Source organism: Pan troglodytes, chromosome 4 (assembly GCF_028858775.2).
Source record: "Pan troglodytes isolate AG18354 chromosome 4, NHGRI_mPanTro3-v2.0_pri, whole genome shotgun sequence".
NCBI classification, from domain to species: domain Eukaryota; kingdom Metazoa; phylum Chordata; class Mammalia; order Primates; family Hominidae; genus Pan; species Pan troglodytes.
This window is the reverse complement of record NC_072402.2, coordinates 171,366,446-171,389,032: the sequence shown is the minus strand read 5'-3', so window position 1 is coordinate 171,389,032 and position 22,587 is coordinate 171,366,446. Positions and strand designations below refer to the sequence as shown.

At 48.1% G+C, this 22,587-nt stretch overlaps 1 long non-coding RNA gene across 1 annotated transcript in view; it reads left to right on the top strand.

Moving 5' to 3' along the window:
* LOC104006647 (uncharacterized) overlaps window positions 1-22,587 on the top strand; it is a 37,687-nt gene that overhangs the window by 11,504 nt on the left and 3,596 nt on the right. Inside the window, exon 3 of the long non-coding RNA XR_680463.4 lies at window positions 22,444-22,546. This is a non-coding gene — a long non-coding RNA (uncharacterized LOC104006647). The remainder of the gene's footprint in view (window positions 1-22,443; window positions 22,547-22,587) is intronic.

Sequence of the window (22,587 nt, the reverse complement as noted above, 5' to 3'; positions counted from 1 at the left end):
CATTCTCAGCCCCTCTCAGCGTCACCTGCTTCTTTTCTGATTCACCTCGGGGCCTGCCCGGGGGCTGTGGATGCAGCTGCCTCTTCCGCGCTCATGTCACGACCTCCACTCCAAGCTCTGGCTGGAATCTGGGTCTCCCCGCCCCATGGGACCCCTCGTATCATGTTTTGGCCGTGCTTGGGAACTCAGAAGGGGGTTTCCTGCTTGCAAAATGCCCACACATAACAGGACAGCCCTGTGTCTGATACAGCTGAGCAAAGTCTGGGACACGACAGAACAGGTGTCACATCCTGGCTTTGCCACCAGAGCCTCAGTTTATGTAAATTGGGGAAGATCTCCACCCTCACACTTGTTCACAGCAGAGCTGTGGAGCCGTGTAAGACCTCAGGCCCTGCCGTGATGCTTCTTCCCTCCCAAGCCCGGCTCCGGTGCCTGCCAGCCGTGCAGCCTTGGCACCACCTTCTTTGCCCTCGCCAAGCCTCAGCTTCCTCATTTATGAAGTGGGCATACTGGTCCTATCTATTTCACAGGATGCTGGTAAAGATCAAACGAGCTGATCCAAGTGTCCCCTGAAGTGCTACACCAGCCATTTAGCAACCTCGCCATGCGCCACCTGCATGCAGCCCGGAGTGGCAAAGGCCCTGAAGACGCTGAAGCTGTTGACCTTTTCCTCTTTTTCAGGAACATGGTCCCTGGGAGTCATTTTCTTTCATCATCCACAAATAAGAAAAGACGTTGTTACATTAGCTCCAAGATAGCTCTTTCCACAATGGGAAATTTCTGCTGACAGTCACTAAGGAAACACAGGCCCACCGGGCGGGGCTCTCGGCCAGCATCTTGAAGGCGGGTACAGGTAGCAACTCACTAGTGACTTTGAGTGTCACCTAGCAGGTCTCCACCGCCTCAGGGGTGGCTGGCAAGGGCAGCGCAGGCCTCCACCTCCACGGAGGGGGCTCCATCCATTGTACCAGCAGGTTGGCTGCAGGATGGCACCCCTGGGAAAGCAGGGTAGTGTTGAGGGCCAGGAGAAGGTTGGCATTAGAGGAGACTGGGATGGGCCCCAGGTATTTTGTTCTCAGAGTCTCCGACCCCATCTGGTCAGCTCCATGGCCGCTCTTGCCTCGCTGTGGAGGCAGAAGCAGCTGGCATTGCCATGGTAACCAGGCAGCACCAACTTCCAACTCACCTCTGAATTTTCTATGACAACGAACATGTTTGCAAAGTGAGAGCCATGAGCAGAAAACTATGCCAGGGAGCTGTGGGGAGCTGATAAGGAAGGGTGGTCAAATTTCCTACCTCCTTGATTAACCAAGAATGCAGAAAAAAGGCACAGGACTAACCCAAATTCAGGCCTGAAAGAAACGTTAGCTACACTTCCCCGTGTTGGGTTAGAGAGTACAGTAACTACTGTTCCCTTTACACATAAATGCTCTAAGCAACTGTGACCTCTCAGGCTCTGGTGCAGATGCTGGGACGAGGAGCTAAGGAGATGAAAAGACAGACGGGACCTGCTCATCCGTGAGATGAAAGTCCCTGGAACCCAGATCGGAGAGGGCTTCATGGGAAGGAGGGCTTCACAGATTTAAAAAATTCAGGCTGGGCACAGTGGCTCACGCCTGTAATCCCAGCACTTTGGGAGACCGAGGTGGGTGGATCACCTGAGGTCAGGAGTTTGAGACCAGCCTGGCCAACATGCTGAAACCCCACGTCTACTAAAAATACAAAAATTAGCTGGGCGTGGTGGTGCGTGCCCGTAATCCCAGCTACTCTGGAGGCGGAGGTTGCAGTAAGCCAAGATTGCACCACTGCACTCTAACCTGGGCAACAAGAGGGAAACTCCATCTCAAAAAAAAAAGAAAGGAAAACAAAAGAAAATTCAGATTCCCAGAAGATGCAAAGGGCATTCCCTATGTGCCTGGCAACAGGAAGGTAATTCCACATCTATCCCACACCCATCTCATGATGGGCCTGGTCTCTCCTCGCCATTGTAGAGTCAGCCACATAATTATTTTAACATCTCTAGTATCCACATTAATAAAAGTAGGCAGAAACAGGTACAATGAACTTTAATCATACATTTTATTTCATATAATGCATTCAAAATATTATTTCAACATGGAATCAATATAAAAATGATTGCTGTGATTTTTTTCTTTTTTGAGACATGGTCTTACTCGGTCACCTAGGCTAGAGTGCAGTGGTGCGATCTCGGCTTACTGTAGCCTCTACATGAGGATCAGGTGATCCTCCCACCTCAGCCTCCTGAGTAGCTAAGACCACAGGTGCCTGCCACCACACCCAGTTAATTTTTGTATTTTTTGTAGAGACAGGGTTTCGCCATATTGCCCAGGCTGGTCTCAAACTCCTGGGCTCAAGCGATCCGACAGCCTTAGCCTCTCAAAGTGCTGGGATTACAGGTGTGAGCCACCACGCCCGGCCTACTGTGATGTTTTATGTTCCTTTTCCTTTCTAAGTCTCAGAAATCTGCTGTGTCTTTTACCTTGACAGCACCTCTCAAAATGGACTTGCACATTTCAAGTGCTCCATGGCCACATGTGGCCAGTGGCTACCATACTAGATGCTGTGGTTCTGGGTGCTGAAGGTGGAGATGTGGCTATGTGATATACTTTGCCTTGGGTTGGAGAGCTTGTCCACTTCAGAGCTGAGAATCCAAGCCAGGACTGTGCCATGGGAAGGGGTCCGAGCAGCAGGTGTGGTCCTGGGAACAGGGAATCTGCTGCAACAGCTCTGCTCAACCTCTGCGGACATTTTGGGCCAGGTCATTCTTTGTTGTGGGCGGCTGTCCTGTGCATTGTAGAATGTTTACAGCATCCTCAGTCCCTGCGCACTAGAGGCCATTAGCAGTCCCTGAATTGTGACAGCCAAAAATGTCCCCAGATGTTGCCAATCTGCACTGCAGATTCTGGGCTTGCCAGCCCCCATAATTGCATGAGCCGATTCCTTAAGGCAAATCTCTTTCGAATACATGCACCCCCTATCAGCTCTATTTCTCTGGAGAACCCTTATTAATACAACAGATTTTCATTAGCTACTTTTTGAAGAAGTAGGAGAAAGATAAGTTAGGTTTTCTGTAAGTGCCAGGAAGAAACACAGTGTTTAAAGAAGGAAAGTCACAAGCAGAAACAGCATTTGGTAAGGAATCATCTCATGATCAGATACTGGAGATGCTGGAATGCCGGCCAGGGTGGGAGACAGCTTTAAGTAAGACCAGGTTGAGGCATGGAGTGGGCCGGGGCAGGTCCCAGCTGGGCTGGGTGAGGTGACGGGCCTGTGGGGAGCTGAAGGTCTGAATGTTAGTGCAGTGGTAGCTAGGACCAGCTGGACTTGACTGCAGATGTGTGGGAGGGCAGGAGATGGAAGCAGAGTCAGTCAGCTCAGCAGCTAGGCTGGGCCCTGGGGAATATTAGCAGGAGCAGGCGACAGGAGAGATGAGAAGGTTCTGACAAACAATGATCAATTCTTAATGGGGACCCTGCTTGATTGTACTTAGTTGCTGGGCACCTGAGCAAGAATAGGCCGGGTGCACTGAGGAACGTGGCACCTGAAATAAAGCAGGCCAGTGGCGGGGGCGGAGGGTCCTGGAAGCTCTGAGGCAGATGAGCTCTCCGAGGAAAAGAGCAGAGAGGCCTGCGCTGGATGCCTGGGGCACTGCCCCTGGGAAGCAAAGGATAAGAAGCCAGTGAGGGAAAAGAAGAGGCTTGACCGGCAGTGCCAGGAAGGCCCCACCAAGCAGCAGAGGCTCTTCCTTGAGACCCTTCCTCTGCTCAGGAGCCTACGGGGTGCAGTAAACTGAGTCTGGGCTCCCGCATACCCCACCATGTGACCATGTGACCTTGGCTGATCGCCTCCCTAAGCTGCAGCTTTTCATCTGCAACTTGCAGGTAGTAATTGCCACCCCGCAGTTACTGCAAAGATCGGATGAGGTTATAATTGCTAACCCTGAGGCACTTAATAGGTGCTTAATAAACCTCTTGGCCTGTTGGTAGCTGTCTGGTCATAGCAGGTGTCCCATCCTGACCTGTGTGCAAGGAAGAGCATGCTGGCCTCTCCTGCTCTAAAACACTATTGTCAGTCACTCCCTGGGGGCAGAGCGTATGCCCTAACTCTAACAGCCCTCTCGGGAGGGACTGGTGTTATCATCCCTACTTGACAGATGAGGAAACTGAGGCTCAGAGACTTACCCAAATGTCCACAGCTGGTAAGTGCTACAGCTGAGTTTCCAATCCAGGCTGCTGGACTTGACAGCCTGCGTGGCTCTGCTCAGCCACCCTATGCTGTTCTGCCACTAGACTCTGAGCTCCTTGAGGACAGGGATGGCCTCACTCAGAATCTCACACTGCGCCAGACATAGCAGTCAGGACAAAAGCTCTGCAGAGAATTCTGGCAGTGCATTGACACAGAGCAGGACCAGGCTCCTCCTCTGGGCCTTCAATGCCTCTTCTTTTCATGTCAGAGGCTCTGGGGGTCAAACAGTCATTATGCCCAGAAAAACAATGATCAGGATGGTTTGATAGAGGGGAGGCAGAGAGCACTGCGGTGGATAGATCATAGGCTCTGGAGACAGATGCTGGGGTCTGAATGTTGAACCCATCACTTCCTAATTAGGGGGCTTGGAGCAAATTACCTTACCTCTGTGTGCCCAGTTAGCTCAGATATAGAACAGATCATGAAAATGCCAACAGCCAGGACTGTTGTGTAGGTTAAATGGGATCATATAAGTTAAGCCTGCTCCACAGTGAGTGCTGAATAAATGTGATTCATTTGGAGATCAAGTAGGGAAGACTAAAATGAAAGATAACACTTGCCACTTATCAGACATCTGAGATGTTTCCAGTAATTTATCTGCATTCATTCCAATAACCCTCACCACCTGCCCGGGAGGCAGGGGTTATTATACCATGTGGCTGACAGATGGGGAAGTTAGGGTCAGAGATGGCACGAAGTGTCCGAGGTCACACAACTGAATAACAAAGCCAAGACCGCATTTTGTTTTTTGCCTGAGAATGCCACGCCCTCTCCTGCCCTCAACAGCTCCTGGAATGCTAAGGAGGAACACAGACCTGTTGGCTAGGCTACATGGTTGAGAACTCACGATTGGAGGGAGAGGAGGAGGGTAGGGGAGTAGAAACTCTCAAGGGTTGGACCTGGGAGAAGGGTTTTAGAAGTGCTCTGTGTGTGCCATTCCTATCCCGGTTTCACAGGTGAAGAATGTGAGGCTCGGCCACTTGGAGGGCCCTGCCCAAGGTCACAGAGCCAGTAGGCACCCAGTGGGGATTCAAGTGAGATCTGATTCTGAACGGCCTGAACGTGAGGTCTCACCTCTGTCCAGGGCACCCCGGAGTAGGAGTGGCAGGTGGATGGGGAGTGGGCTGGGGAGGTTACTGTCTCCATCCACAAGTATCCAAGGAAGTGCCTAGAGCATTCAGAGGACAAGGATGCTGCTAAGTGGATTTCTGGATCCCACGTGGATTGTGATAAGCATTAGCTCCCTCCCAGGCGAGGACAGGGGCTCCGGACAGAGCCAGGATACACTAAGCCCATGGGCCTGTGGAGAGACCCCACACGCTGATTGGAGCTGCACTCTTCCGTTTCAGTTCTAACCACACTGTTTTCTGCCTGGCATGCCAGTTCCTAGAAGAAGGAGCTCCATCTCTGTCTGTATCCCTGGCAATTCCTACACCGACATGTAGTATTTGAACTCACATCACGTCCTCTGCTTCGCACACCCACCTTTTCGCTCACTCTCCCCACACCCTTTGTTTTTCCTCAAAGAACATGTCCCTACTTGACACCAGGTGTTTATTTACCCATTAGTTGGTTGTCTACGTCTATCCCCTATGCGAGAATGGGAGCTGCAGGCTGAGAGACAGCCTGTCTGTTTTATATGTGGAATTCACCTAGGAGAATTCCTGGCACACGGGAGGGGCTCCATAAATACCTGCCGAGTAAATGAATGAATAGTAGGTGCTCAGTATGGTTTTCCAAAATCAGTGATTGAGCAGACACTGTATGTTAGGCAGTTGCACATGTTACTGCATTTAATTCTCATGCTCAGCTTTGAAGGGAAGAACTATCTGTCTTTCACAGATCGGATGAGAGAAGAGAAGTGACTTCCCCATGGTCACATGTTTAGTTGGCAATGGAAGTGGGATTCAAGTCCAGTTCCGCCTGACTTCAAAGCTTATTCCTGTTTGACTTCACCCTGCTGCCTCTAAGATAAAGGGGAGATCAGGAGAGCAGAATGCTTGCTTCCCCAGAGGAACATGTGGTCTCATTTTCTGCTTAGGGATAGCTCACAGGATTCATGAAGTGGTCACCAGAGGATAAGGACCAACCAGGTTAACGTAAAGAAAACACCCAGCTGCAGCTGTTTAATGAGCAACTCGAAGCTGTGGATAAGGTAACTGACCTCACTGGAAGGCCTAGGAACAGCCCTGCTGCTTTCAGCTCTTGGTTTTACAGGGGCTCGGAGAGGTGAGGTGACTTGCCCAAGGCCACACAGCTAGCTCCTAGAAGAGCTATGTGGAGATCTGATCTAGCTCTGCTTGGCTCCAAAGCCTGTTTTCTCCCAAGCCGTTTCATGGATCCATTGACAGGTCCCGGGGCCAAATTGCAAAGCCATCTCGTAGGCGCCGGGTCTCATCCCACTACCACAGGATTTTGCTGTCAGATCCTTGGCAGCGAATGTCTTTCTTTTTTTCTTTCGACTTTTGTTTTAGATTCAGGTTGTACATGTGCAAGTTTGTTACCTGGGAATATTGTGTGAAGCTGAGGTTGGGGGTACAAATGATCCTGTCACCCAGGTACTAAGCATAGTATACCCAACAGTTAGTTTTTCAGCCCTTGCTCCTCTCCGTCCCTCCCCACTGTAGTAGTCCCCAGTGCATAGTGTTCTCATCTTTATGTCCATGAGTAGTCAGTGTTTACCTCCCACTTATAAGTGAGAACATGTGGTATTTGTTTTTCTGCTCCTGTGTTATTTTGCCTACAATAATGGCCTCCAGCTTCATCCACGTTGCTGCAGAGAACATAATTTTGTTCTTTTCTATGGCTGCATAGTATTCCATGGTATAGATGTAACATATTTTCTTTATCCAGTCCACTGTTTATGGCCACTTAGATTGATTTCTTGTCTTTGCTATTGTGAATAGCGCTGGGATGAACAGGGGAGTGCATGTGCCTTTTTGGTAGGTCTATTTGTTTTCCTTTGGATATTTACCCACTAATGGAGTTGCTGGGTCAAATGGTAATTCTGTCTCAAGCTCTTTGAGAAATCTCCAAACTGCTTTCTACAGTGGCTGAACCAACTTACGTTCCTACCAGCAGCGTACAAGCATTCCATTTTCACCACAGCCTCATCAGTATCTGTGGTTTTTTGACATTTTAGTAATAGCCCTTCAGACTGGTGTGAAATGGTGACTCGCTGTAGTTTTGATTTGCATTTTTTTTATGATTAATGATGTGCAGCATTTTCTCATAGTTTTTTTTTTTTTCGGCCACTTGTATGTCTTCTTATGGGAAATGTCTGTCCATGTCTTTTGCCCACTTTTTGATATTTGGTTTTTGCTTGTTGAATGGTTTAAGCCCATTGTCAAATGGCTAGTTTGCAAGTATTTCCCCCATTCTATAGGCTGTCTCTTCACTTTGTTGATACTTTCTTTTACTGTGCAGAAGCTCCTTAGTTTAATTAGGTTCCATTTGTCAATTGTTGTTTTTGTTGCAATAAATTATTAATTTATTATCATAAATTATTTCCCAAGGCTGATGTCCAGAATGGTGTTTTCCAGGTTTTTTTCTAGGATTCTTTTTTTTTTTTTTTTTTTTTTTTTGAGACGGTCTCACTCTGTCTCCCAGGCTGGAGTGAAGTGGTGCAATCTCAGCTCACTTCAACATCTACCTCCCAGGCTCATGATCCTTCCACTTCAGCCTCCTGAGTAGCTGGGACCACAGGCATGCACCATCACACTTGGCTAAGTTTTTGGGTTTTTTATAGAGGCAGGGTCTCCCTGTGTTGCCCAGGTTGGTCTCAAACTCCTGAACTCAAGTGACCCTCCTGCCTTGGCCTTCCAAAGTACTAGGATTACACATGTGAGCCACTATGCCCAGTGTTTCTAGGGTTCTTATAGTTTGAGGTCTAACATTTAAATTTTTAATCTACTCTGAGTTAATTGTTGTATATGGTGAAAGGTAGGGATCCAGTTTAATTCTCCTGCATATGGCTAGCCAGCTATCCCAGCATCACTTATTGAATAGGAAGTCCTTTCCCCATTGCTTATTTTTGTCAGCTTTGTCAAAGATCAGATGACTGTAGGTGTGAGGCTTTATTTCTGGTCTATGTGCCTGTTTTTGTACCAGTACCGTGCTGTTTTAGTTTCTGTAGCTTTATAGTATAGTTTGAGGTCAGATAATGTGATGTCCCTGGCTTTGTTCTTTTCACTTAGGATTGTTTTGGCTTTGGCTATTTGAGCTCTTTTTTGGTTTCACATGAATTTTAGAATAGGTTTTTTCTAATTCTGTGAATAATATGTTGGTAGTTTGATAGGAATAACATTGAATCTGTAGATTGCTTTGGGCAGAAAGGCCATTTCAATGACATTGATTCTTCCAGTCTATGAACATGGAATATTTTTCCATTTGTCTGTGTTATCTGTGATTTCTTTCAGCAGTTTTGTAGTTCTCCTTATAGAGATATTTTACCTCCTTGGTTAGCTGTATTCTCAGGTTGTGTGTGTGTGTGTGTGTGTGTGTGTGTACTGTAAGTGAAATAAATGCTATTGCATTCTTGATTTGGCTCTGAGCTTGATCATTATTGGTGTATAGAAATGCTACTGATTTTTGTGCATAGATTTTATATTCTGAAACTTTACTGAACTCATTTAACAGTTCCAGGAGCCTTTTGGTGGAGTCTTTAGGGTTTTCTAGTTATAGAATCATATGGCCTGCAAAGAGAGATAGACTGACTTCCCCTTTTCCCATTTGGATTCCTATTATTTCTTTCTCCTGCCTGATTGCTCCTTGGCATCTAATTTCCACTTCAGTGTGGATCTTCTCAGCCTTCTTTGAGTTTTAATAAGTGTCTCTAGAAACTGAAACACCTTGTGGTCTGATCAAATAAACCTCTGAAGAAAATTCCAACATTTGGGCCCATAGATTGGGTGCAGTTGATAACCATGACCCTGTCTTCCCAGCATCACTTCCTTTTCCTGGAACTTACTCTGCCCCCACTCCAAACACTACCTCTGGCTGAAGACACCATGTCTCATATGATCCTGCTCCCTCATCACTATTGATTGGTCCAATACAAACTGAGCCAGTCATGGTATTTCCTACCTCGAGGACAGTTTTGATTGGTCCAATTCAGACCAATCAGAGACTTCCTGTGATACTGGCATATAAGAAATGCACACATTTGTTCTTCCTTCTCAGTTTCTGGCACAGAGCTCTCAAAACCCTTGTAATTTTCCAAGTGATAGGGGTGACAGGAGCATCTTTTGTTATAATATTTAGTCTTAGTCCCTGGTTCCTGACACATGAGCTTCTAAGACCTTTGGAATCTCCAAAGCAGTAAGAGTGTCTTTTTGTATGCTAATGAGCTGGGATCTCTAAGGAGCCTCAGGATGGGGCTGGTCACCAGAAAGACCAAGGCAGGACTGGAGGGTTGGAACTTTCAGCCCCACCTTCCAACCTCGGGGAAGGGGAGAGAGGCTGGAGACTGAGTTAATCACCATTGGTCAATAATTTAATCAAGCATGCCTACGTAATGAAACCTCCATAAAATCCTTGGATGATGGGGCTCAGAGAGCTTCCAGGTCAGTGAACACATGGGGGCACTGGGTGGAAGGGGTGCACCTGGAGAGGGCATAAAGCTCTGTGCCCCTTCCCTCCTACCTTGTCCTACATATGCCTTCCTTCCAGCTGTTCCTGAGTTGTACCCTTTATAGTAACCCCGTAATAATAAGCAAAGTGCCTTCCTGAGTTCTGTGCGCTATTGTAGCAAATCATCAAACCTGGGGATGGAAGCTCTGATGTATAGCCAGTTGGTCAGAAGTATAGGAGGCCCAGGACTTGTGAATGGCATCAGAAGTGGGGTCAGTCTTGTGGCACTGAGCCCTTAACTTGTGGCATCTGATGCTAACTCCAGGTAGATACTGTCAGAATTGAGTTAAATTGTAGGACATCCAGTTGGTATGAGAATATTGGAAATGGGTTGTTGGTGTGGATAAACCTTACATGTCTGGTGTAAGAAGTATTCTGTAATTAGAAATAGGTTGTACTTTCCCTAGGAATTTTTGAGTGGGAACTGAGGGAGGGGGAATGTTTCTCTCTGGTGATAGAATGTGTAAGATGTTCAACTTAAAAACCAAGAGATAACTAATTATCAGAGAGAAATTTGAGAGTTGAGACAGTCTGCCACAGGACCTTTAAATCATCTCAAACAGGCATCACCTTCCTAACTTCCTTGACTTGGGAAACCAACCATCCTGGGGCCACTCAGTCCCTGTGGCATCTATATGGCTCATTATCCATGCCCCCAGAGCACAGAGGCAGTCCGGAGCCATGGCTGAGGTGCAAGATCTAGAATCAGGATGCTTGGGCAACAGTCCCAGCCCTGTTACCTATGGTGTGTGATGCTAGACAAATCATTTACCTTCTCTTTGACTCAGTTTCCTTATCTGAAAACAAGAAGGATTATAATGGCTTCTTTCTATAAACTTGTGAGCATTAAAAGAGAGAAGATATTAGAAGGTGCCCAGTAATAGTAGGTGCTATGATTATGATTATGATTATTATGATTATTATTATTTTTTGAGACAGAGTCTCTCTCTCTTGCCCAGGCTAGAGTGCAGTGGCGCCATCTCGGCTCACTGCAAGCTCCGCCTCCCGGGTTCACACTATTCTCCTGCCTCAGCCTCCCGAGTAGCTGGGACTACAGGCGCCCGCCACCACACCTGGCTAATTTTTTGTATTTTTAGTAGAGACAAAGTTTCACCGTGTTAGCCAGGATGGTCTCGATCTCCTGCCCGCCTTGGCTTCCCAAAGTGCTAGGATTACAGGTGTGAGCCACCACGCCTGGCCCGTAGGTGCTATTATTAATTGCAAACATAGTAAATTTTCTTTGTCCCTGTGGACACACTCTTTGGTGCCACAGCCTGCTGTACTAGGGTATTTCTCCATGGAAATGTGGACCACATAGATGCCAGCCTCACTTTGGCCCCACAACGTCCTCTGAAGGCTCTACCCGCAACCCCTTCCTAGCCCAAGCCTCCCCCAGCTGGGCCTAGCATGGCGAAACCCAGAATTCCTGGCTGAGCCCAGAACCCTCCTGTTATCTGAAATCTGCCCGCAGAGAAGCCCCTCCCAGCCAGGCTGCTCACCTCTCTCCAAGATGCCTGGCACACGCATGCACCAGCACACACAGCCTCCTGTGCACATGCACACGCATGCAGGCAAACCCCACCCCCTCACAGGCACACTCCTCTTTATAGACACAAATTAATATGTTCAACAATTATATTCATACCCTTGAATTTAGACCTCATACTTCCACTCATATGCACCATACTCTCCTTCATTGAGCACATGGATACAGGATTATCCATAAATGCAAGTGTCGCAGCCACGCACTCACGCATGCACACGCACATGTGCTCGTGTGCGTGTGTGCACACATAAACACACACACCTGCACATGATTCTGATATGGGACAGAAGTTGACTTTCCTTGGGAAGGACTGGTAGCCCAGACTGTGCAGTCAGGAGGGCAGGAGGAAGTTAGCCAATGGGCAGTGGGCTGGGTAGCGGAGGATACCCTGGCGGGAACTGAAAGGTACTTCCGTGGTGGACAGAGGTGGTTCTGTTTCTTAGTTACCCTGAGAGTACCTTTTGCTGAGTGCTCCCTCCTGGCCAGCCCTGTGCTCAGGGGCTTTAGTCAAAAGACCTTCTTGGGGAGGACTTCCCCAGCATCCCAACACGAGCTTGCAAACCCCCCACGTTACCCACACAGAATCACATGAATGTCCCCTCGCCCTCAGCTTGCCTTTCCCTCCCAGCACTTATCAGCCCTAAAACACCGATGCTGTTACCTTAAAAAGGTTGTTTCCATTGTTCATTCCTTCCCTCTAGAATATACTGCTTCCTAAAAGCAGAGCTTTTTTTTTTCTCTGATATGTTTCCTGCTTAATTTCCAATACTACAATGCCTGGTTCATAGCAGGCAATCAAGAAACAAGTGGTTTTAGGAATATCTTGTTTCATACTCTGTACAGCACCCTGAGGTAGGTGCAGTTCAGAGCCTAGTCTTACAGAGAGCAGAGGCTCAGAGACGGTAAATGACATACCCACAGGCACACAGCTCCCAAGTCACCACCAGGTTCTGACGCAGGCAGGTTAGCTCCAGAACCTGGGCTATCAGGGCCATGGTCTACCTCACCAGCGTATGAGAACAGGGAAGTTCACTACCCTTATCTGGACTCGGTTGCTCATCGGCAAAATTCAGTTCGACGCTATATTCTTTCATGTTTCATCCAGCCGGGGGATGGTGTGATTTCACGCTTCACGGGAGTAAAGGACTTGATGCTTGCCAAAGCATTTCCAAATAGCTTACCTCATTTCATTCCCACAACCCAGGCTTTCCCAAAGGTTCCTTTTGGCAAGGAGCCTTCCTGAGCCTCAGGAAGGTGAATACCTGGCCTGAGGTCCCATCCTCGGGAGGGGTGGGGCCACCCTTGAGCAACTGAGTGTCCCCAGGGCCCTGGGTTGCCAGAATGGCATAGACTTCTTCCAGCCTCCTCTGTCCAGGGACAAGTTTGATTTGCTTCCCCAGAGAATTATCAACGCTTGCTACCTTCTCTTCTCTCTCCTGTCTTTCATTCAACTTATTAATAATATCAATGAGTATCAATATCAATGAATATCAATATCACCTACTAGATGCCAGGCACATCACTGGCCACTAGGGCTGCAGCTCATCTCTGTCTCCATAAGCTTGCATTCCAGGGAAGGTGCAAACACAGCCTGATGTGGTGAGTGGGCTGATGGCAGAAGTTCGGGAAACGTTAGGGGTGCATGGGTATGGCCCCCAAGGGTCCAGGAAGGCTTCTTTCCCCAAGGAGGAGGTGATGCCTGAACTGAGACTAGCAGATTTGTAGGAATAAATTAAGCGACAGTTGGGGAGGGTGTCCCTGGCCGAGGCCCAGAGGTCAGCAAGCCAGGCCATCGGGAAAACTCACCCCACCCACCTATCCACTCTGGGACTCAACCCTGCACAGTCAGTGCCTCTGGAAGCCACCAACTCTTGTCGGAAGGGAGCTCCTTCCAGTACCATCGAAGGGCTGGCTGCTGCTGGAGCTTCTCTGGGCCCTTCCAGCTTCCCTGCTGCCTGGCCTACCTCCTCCATCTCCAGGGAAGCAGGATTCATTCTAGGCCTGATTTATTAGCCTCATCCTGGAGTCATCCCAGATGCTGTCACTGGTCTCATTTACTGACCTGCCTGAGGGTGGAGGAAGGAAATTCATTAGGCCTGCAGAGCCCATGGCCAGGCCCATCTGTCTGGGCATCTGCCTCCCCTCCCCTCCCCTCTGTTCTGCTCTCTTCTTCCTTTCTCTCCCCTCCCCTCTTATTCTCCCCCCGCCCCACAAAGGAAGGAAGCTCTGTGCCTGAGTCTTCGCTCAGGATTACCAAGGCAGTGACACTACAGAGCCAGGTCCCCAGGAGAGGATCCTGACCAAGGAGGAAGGGAGGCACAGAGGTCTGGAGAAACTCCTGTGCAGCCTCCAGCACTGCACCCTGAGGCTCCCCCAGCCTCCTGCCAGATCCAGGAAACACACATTCTCCATCTGGGGATTTGGAAAGCTCTCTCCCGGGTACAGCAGACCTGCCTGTTTTTATGCAAAAGGTGTCTTCCTGGGCAAGTTGTAAGAAAATAAGATCTCCTGAAATAGATTGCTACCTTTAAAACAGAAGGCAAGAGGCAGCCTCGGAGGCATTTTCATTCCCGACACAGGGCCAGCAAGGCGATGTGAGGGAACAGAGGGCTCAATGCTTTTTATTTTCATATGTTTTAAGGATATAAAAATATATATAAACTTATAATTAGCATATCTAACCCTTGATCACACAAGATAAAATTGCTTTGAATAAAGCTAAAATAGGTACTTACGTTTCTAGAAGATCAATTTAAAGAAAAGCGTAAGTAGAGTTGCAGAAGAGAGTTACAGAGGAGAGTTACAGAAGATACACAGTGGTTGACAAAGACACTAGAGTTTAGGACACATTACTCTGAAAGAGTAGGTCAGTGAACGCATTGCCAAGGTTAAACTTCTTGTGAGATGAAGCAAACCTTGATTTCAGCAGCGCATCTCACGGAGGGAAGCTGCAACCCCGGGTACCTTGCCAAGCCGGCACCTGCTCCCCTCAGCCTGCAGAACAGAAGCCATCCAAAACAGATCGCATGTGTGCAGTGACCCCGGAGGTTTAAGCAAACATGGCCTCAGGCCTCAGTAAATGTTTAGCCTTAGTGACTGGCTGGCAGGGGGGTGAGGCCTGAGGCCCTCTGTCCCTGACAGCTGGCACTGTGGGGGCAGGCTGGGGCGGTGAGGGTGGGGAGCGAGGGCCTGGGTCAAGCTCCTCGCCCTGTGCTCATCTTTTCTGACCTAAGGAGAGGCTGACATTCTTGGAGGCTGAAAGAACACATGGAGAGCAGTGTTTTTGCAGCTTCTGTGTTGGTAAGAGCCTGGAGTCTCTCTCTCTGTCTCTCTCTCTCTCTCTCTCTCTCTCTCTCTATCACACACACACACACACACACACACACACAGAGCAATCACTGCACCCAGCCACCTCTATATACATGTACACAAAGCCACACAGTTTACACAGTCACAGGTATTTAAGTACAGACTCACTATTCACACACAAATACCTATATAGACACACATGTACAGTCCGTCCAAAATATATGTACATAAAAGCACACCATTACACCTTCATATGTGCATACACACACACCCCCAGACTCACTTCATACATACATAGATACAACAGCCACAGCTCCCCATCACCTACACACACACACACACACACACACACCTGGACACCCAGCTCTAATATAATCAGATAGAGATATGCATGCAGACATATTTGCCTGTATAGTCAAACACATAGGCAAATAGAGAACGAGACACCACATGAACAAAGGCAAACCTATACACAAAGACACAGAGCACACTTACACATATAGCTATAGATCCACCATGGCACATATGGGTAAGTGCACACAGGCAAACTCACACACACGAGCATGCACAGGCAGAGAACACAAATGTACACTCCCAGGTGTCATAAAGAACAGCCCAGCTTTGGCTTGGGAACGTCACATCAGACAATAGGATCGGCTGCACCGTGCGTTTCCTCAGCTGCCAGCTTCCCAGCCACAGAAGATGCCTCACCTGCTATGTCAGCTCCCCTCTGCCCCACCTCACAAGAAGCTCAGAAGCTGAGGAGTCATAGGGAGACCTCCCTACTGTGTCAGAGGTAGGTAGGCACCACCAAGATCACATCCAGGCCGTTCCCACCCACCAACTCTTTGTCATGAGGTTTGTATCAGATGCCCTGTCTGCTGCTACAGCACAGAGCCAGCTGGCCTACAAAGACCATTCGGTGTAGTGAAGTCAAGCAGACCTGAGGTCAGGTGCCGCCTCTGCCCTCCACAGCTGTGGATCGTGAGCAAGTCACTTCACCTCTCCGAGTCTCAGTATCCTCACCTGTAAAGTGGGTGTAATGATAACACCTAGCTCAAAGAAGAGTGTGAAGGTTAAATTAGTCCTGCATGTGCTGACCACTTAGCACAGCTCCCGTCGTGCCGGAAGCACCCTATAAACCAGGCATTTGTGAGAAACACGGCACTATGGACATTTTGAGCTGGATAATTTTTCGTTGTGGGAAATTAGCAGCTTCCCTGGCCATTACCTGCTAGATGTCATTAGCACCCCCTTCCAAGTTGTGACAACCAAAAGTGTCTCCAGACATTGCCAAGTGTCCCCTGGGGAGGGGGGCGTGGCACAAAAGCTGCCCCGCTGAGAGCCACTGCTATGCATGTTGACTTTTATTATTGCTGTTGGCATCATCATTGCTAATACACTGGCTATGAGATGCTCAGAACAAAAAGGGAACCTGAAGCTGGAATGAGGATAAGCTCCGGCTGGCTCCTGTAGTCATTTCCTGCCTCTTTCCTCCTCCCTCCCGCTTTCTCCACCTTTGCTGCTGAAGCCACCTCACAGGGCCAGGCCTGGCCTTGTGAGCAGCTGGAGGGAAGAGAGTTGAGGCACCCGCGCACGTTACTGTGGGAATGGAACTGAAATGGCTTCCCATGGGTGGGTAGTCTGGCCAGGCGCAATTCTGCACCTGGAAACTGGGCCTCCTGGGAAGTTAGGATGGACCCCACTTCTGGGCAATCTTGGGTGGGGCTGCGGGGGACGGGGGCTGGGGAAATCAGGAGCAAAGAAAGCTCAGGACAGCAAAAGGGCAGAATACGTGACATGTTGAAATAACCTAGCCTCATCTATTAAAATACAAAATGCATGTATCTTTTGACAAAGGGATCCCTTACGTGGGAATCTGTCCTATAGAACAACAATCATTTATACGATTTGTAAGTACAAGGTGTTACTGCAGTACTGTTCATAGTGGCAAAAATCTAAAAGCCACCTTTGCATGTCTGTCAGCTGGGGAATAGTTGAATAAATTGTGGGTCACTCACACAACGGAATATTTTGCACCTGTTAAAAAAAGTTTGCTACATATCCAGTTGTCTGGATTAATGTCCAGCACATTATTGTTAAATGAGAAAAACAAGATACAGAATACTGTAGGATCCCACTTTTTTGGTAAAAATCAACTAAGAAGCCCTATTTTTTGTATGTGTCTGAATATGAGGAAAACTAATATTAGTTGCTGGAAAGAAAGGTAGAATGAGATGAATATGGAGAGATTACTTTTCATATATGTGTGTGTATAAGTGCATAGACCTATGTGATTATCATATGTTTTATGCATTGTTATGAGTGCAAGCTACTTCACTAATTTCTGCAGAGGAATTTAATAAGGAGTTGTTATTTTTTTTTCTTTGAAAGAGAGTCTTGCTGTCACCCAGGCTGGAGTGCAGTGGTGCAATCTAGGCTCACTGCAACCTCCGCCTCCCGGGTTCAAGAGATTTTCATGCCTCAGCCTCCTGAGTAGCTGGGATTACAGGCACACACCACCACATCCGGCTTATTTTCTATATTTTTCATAGAGACAGAGTTTCACCATATTGGCCAGGCTGGTCTCGAACTCCTGATCTCAGGTGATCCACCAGCCTCAGCCTCCCAAAGTGCTAGGATCACAGGTGTGAGCAACCGCGCCTGGCCAAGGACTGTTTTTAAAATGAAAAGGAAAGAACTCATTCCTGAACCCATCTCTCACAGCGAGGTTTTAAAGCATGGTGTGGATTCCTTCACTCGTAAATAGGTTCAGCAATTCTATCTTGAGAATCTGCTATGTGGTGGGCACAGCTCTGAGCACAGTTAACCCAACAGGTGAAAAGATGCATCCCTACCCCAAAGCACTCACCTTCTGGTGGAAACACAGAGAACAGAGGAACACATCCATGTATAAGGCGCTGGGAGGTCATGTTTACAAGAAAAACAGAGCAGGGTGAGGTACAGCCATGCGTGGTGGCCTGTCTTCTGGACAGGGTGGTCAGAGAAGATCTTGGGCACAGACCTGAACAGACTGAGGGATGGAGGAGCCTGGGGAAGGAAAATCCAGGGAAGGGTGACCCTCCAGAGGGCCTCTGAGGGTGAATGTGCAGAAGCAGAATGTGCCTGAAACGCTGAGCAACCAGGAGGTCCGTGCAGGAGCTTGTGTTATTTTGGTGCAGGAGCTGGTGTTATTTCGGTGCAGGAGCTGGTGTTATTTCAGCACAGGAAGGACTTTGAATGTCATTCTAGGGGATTTGTCTTAGAAAAACAGGTTTCATCATTCCTGGACTTGTTCAAGACTGCGGTCAGCCCAGGCTATATCCTGGAGGGTCTGAGCAGAGGTTGAGCAGAGGTCCTGGTGGGCTCCAGGCAGGAACTGAAGGTGCTGAGCAAGACCTTGGTCATTCGTGCGAATGAAAGCCACAGTGGGGTACCCAGAGGTTTGAGCAAACATGGTTTAAACCTCTGCAGAAATTAACGAAGTCACGTACACTCATAACAATGCGTAAAACATATGATAATTACATAGACTTATGCACTTATCCACACACATATATGAAAAGTAATCTTTCCGTATTCGTCTCATTCCACCTTTCTTCCCAGTTGGATGTGGTAGAACAGACACTGCTGGTGGGAGAATCCTTGTGGAGCAAGCCCTTTGGCAACAGTTGGTGATTCCTAGTCAAGCTGAACATGCGCACACACTGGGATCTACCACTGCACTCCTAGGTGTGTCCCCTCCAGGAACTGTAGCATTCCAGTGCCAGGAGACCCACTCAGCCTGCGCACAGCAAGATCATTCAAGATAGCAAAACCAGGAACAGCCCAAATGTCTACAGAGAGTAGAATGTGTGAGAAAACTGGGCTACCTTCCTCCAGGGCAGTACGATGCAGCAGTGGCAATGAATAAGTGGCTGCTGCAGGCATGGGCTTGGGTGAATCCCAGATCCTCACGTGAATATAGGAAGCAAGTCACAGAGCACAGAGAGTATGATTCCATTTGCACAAAGTCCAAAACCAGACAAAATAGCTAGACTTTGTTTAGAAATCCATAAATAGGTCATTAAAGTATACAGAAAAACAAGGGAGTAATTGACACAAAATTTTTTAAAAAGTGTTGTAGACTGTAATTTTTTAAGTGAAAATTGTTGATATTTCATTGTATGACTCATTTAAACAGAAGCGAAAATGGATGAATGTCTTTTACTTTGTCGTTGTTAAGTAGGTGATGAAGGCGAAATTGTCAGTGGATGACATTAATCCTTCTCTCTCTGCCGTTTTCCATAGGATTGTAGGTTTAAAGCAAAAGAGTGTTCCGTGGGATTTTCCATGGGATTGTAAGTTTAAAGCAAGAAAGTCAATACTGATGATGCCTTGAAATAAGTTATACAATTATACCCATTTCAGAGATGAGCAGAATGGGGCTCAAAGAGGTGACAGCACTTACTCAAGGTTACCCGGGATTCAGATCCACATTGGTGGGACTCCAAAGCCAGAAAGAACTTGACATATTTGAGGAACTGAAAAGAGGGCAGGGGTGGCGGGAGCACAGTGTGTGAGGGATAGCAGAAGGATTTGTAGGTCATGGAGGGAAGCTTGCAACGTTATTAATGGTGCCCTAGGGAGTCGCCAAAAGGGTTTTTAAGCAGAGGAGGGACAGGGCCAGATCTGCATTGTATAAAAACTTCTCTAGCTGCTGTGTCACAAAGAGACTGGAAAGGGGCAAGGTAAAGGAGGAGACCAGCAGAGCAGCCACGGCCGGGACAGTGCAGAGGAGGGAAGATGACACAGCTGTGAGACATTTTGGGGTGAGTCACAGAATTTGGCAATGGACTGAATTTGAGATTTGAGGTAAAAGAAGAGGTCAAGAATGACGCCAGATTTTTGACTTCAACAGCTGAGTAGAAAGAGGCGACATTTGAAATAACCGAAGGAACGGCAGTCTGGGGGGACACAGGCCTGGGTGCTCTGAGAGTGGCACACTTTAATGCAAATGGCCTTCTGCTTTCTGCTCCAGTCCCCGCACTTAAGGAAGGAACAGCCACTGAGCTGTATGAACAGCCACCCCTGCCCTCCAACAGAGGCCATGTTCTTGACATGCTCGTGCACCTCACTTTTCTCCTGGGGTGAGTTCTTTCCTCTGCTCTTCTGCTGACTGACACCTAGTCGGCCAGTCCAGGCCTGTCTGAAGCCTTGGGTGAGACCCCTGGTGCATCTCATGTTGTTAATTCCTCTGGCCTTTTGCTAAGTCCTCTACTCCTCTGCCTTTTATAAGGTCGAAGGGAACTCTAAAAAATCTATACTGGCCCATCAGCTGCAAAAAGTAACTGTTTGGATCTCTTAGAAGTTGGGTGGTACATGAAGAGCAATGGAAAACACTCCCCTTTCCTGGAGCATTACCTGAATTATTTAATAAGTTGCTTTCACTGGAGTCAATATAGTACCTAAGTCAAAGGCCTTTGAAGTCAGACAGGTGTGAGTTGGAATCCAGCCTCTGCAACATCAATAGCTGTGTGATCCTGGGCAAGGGACTTAGAGTGAATAACACAGGGTCTGGCAGATAGGAGGACCTCAATCAACAGAAGGTGGTAGTGATTTGGGAAAATTGTAAAAGAAGAGACTTTTGGCTGGAAGAGCCAAGATCTTCCCGCCATTATATAGGTGGAGGAACGGAGGCCTGGAAACATTACAGGGTTTGCTCAAGGACCCACATTAGAGGTGGAACTCTACCAGGAGTTAACGCCACAAATGACTCCCAGCCCTGTTCTCTCTCCAGACCCCTTGGGCAAAAGCCGCAGACATGAGTGAAGGCAGCAGGACCTGTGTGACGTGGGTTTTCAGTTGATTGCAAGGTTGCTGGGGAGCAGAGGGACCCACTGCAGTCCCACAGGCTGGATGGTTTTGTTTTATTACACAGGGTAAAATCTGAACTAGCTGCTACTATTTACATATCAGGAGGTTTCCTGAAAAAATCAAAATTTCTGAATTTTTTTGAAAAATCAGAAAACATGGCCACCCAGCCCTGTATTCCTACAGGGTGTCAGTAGTGGGAGCTGACCTGCTGCTGTGCCCTTGTGGATCTGTGCTCTCCAGTTTGCCACAGTCCCTATCCCTCTCTATTGTCTCCTGGACACTATAGCCTGGTGTCACCTGCAGCTGGCTATCATGCTTGAGCTATTGTGTTTTGAATATGTGGTCCACTTTCCTCATTTGTGTGACCTGCTCTGTCCACAAAGACATGCACTTGCGATTCTGGCCTTAGAGTGTCTCCTTAAAAAAATGTTTTAGAACATAAAGATATATACATTCTCCAATCCATTGCTGCCCTATTAGCTATTGTTGTGGAACCCTGAGTCATTTCTCTCAAAATTCTCCTGGTAAACATGTTCCCTCTGAAATCTTCCTCCCCACATCCATTTGGAAATAGAAACTCCTGCCCACGGCTGTAGTTGTCCCTTTCTCTGCATCCTCCACTATTCCTCTTCTTTTGGATCTTGCCAAGGGTTATGGTCTGCAGTTTTCCATACCTTTTCCTTTCCCCACCCTACCCCCCTCGCCTGCTCGCAGGGCCACTCCTTCTCTCCACATCGTGGAAACCTGGCCCTATGCTCTGCCTCGCTGCAGCTCTGCATGGCTGGCCCTCCTTTCTGCATCCGGTGGGCAAGAGGAACCAAAAACAGACATTTACAGGGAGCGGGGGATGGGGAGAGGTCAGGTTTCTTGAGTTTCTTGGAGCAGGAATGTCAGTCACCAACCCTGTACCCTTACGATTCGCTCTGGACAGTGGCATACTAAATCTGTACTTGCCTCCCTTTCACTTTCAGAGATGAATAAACAAGCATGTCCTGCCTAAGATGTCTGGGGCCTCTCTTCTTTGACTTTCTATTCTACTGCCTCTGTTTAGACCTGTGCCACTTGCAAACTTGCCATGGCCTCCCATCCAGCCTCCCTGCTTCCACCTCGCCCTCTCCTGTCCCTCTTCCACCCTGCCTCAAGCTTGATCAGGTCTCCCATCTGCGTGAATCCCATCAAAAGCTCCCTATTATTACCTTCAGAGGGAAGCCCAGGCCCTTGGCCAACCAGGCAGGGCTCACCTAACTTCCCAGCCTCATTGCTCATTTCTCCCCACCAGCACTGGCACTCAGTCTCGAAGGCCAGGAAGCTCTCACCCGGTTTTTCTCCTTGCCCTCATTTTTCTTCTCTATCAGAAAAACTTCTCTCAACAGGATGGAGTTGGGGAGGGGGCTACTCCCACTGATCCTTCAGGAATCAGTTTAAACACCACCTCCTCCCCACCCTTGTCTGACTGCTTGTCTCCACCAAAGCGTTTAGATTGTTTTGTTTCTCCTCTGCTCACACCTCTGCTGTGGCCTGCCTGGTTGCACAGTTTACAGATCTGTCTCCCCCAGACTCTGAGGCCTCAGGCAGAGACCCTCTGGCTCATCTCTGTGTCCTCAGAACATGGCCCAGGATCTGGCATGACGACAGCCTAATACAAGCTTGAGGAATTGAGTGATGCAGTACTGAATTTCAGCAAAGACATAGAGAGGTTGTTCATAAAAGGCTGTCCTTGGGTTTTTTGAAATGTGTTTCCTGCTTCACAGAAGCAAGGACCATTCTTCAAGAAGATGACCATGGGCCTCTCTCCACCCTTGTCAACCACAAGACCCTTTCTATTCCTTTCACAGGAATAGGTCCTTCTGTCACGGGGCACAGGACCCTTGACCACAAAATGACGTGAGTTACCACTGACCATTTTCTGGGTCTTGATCTTGTGACTCCAAATGGATGGTAAGCTCCTTAAGGGAAAGTCTATGATATTCATCCAACCA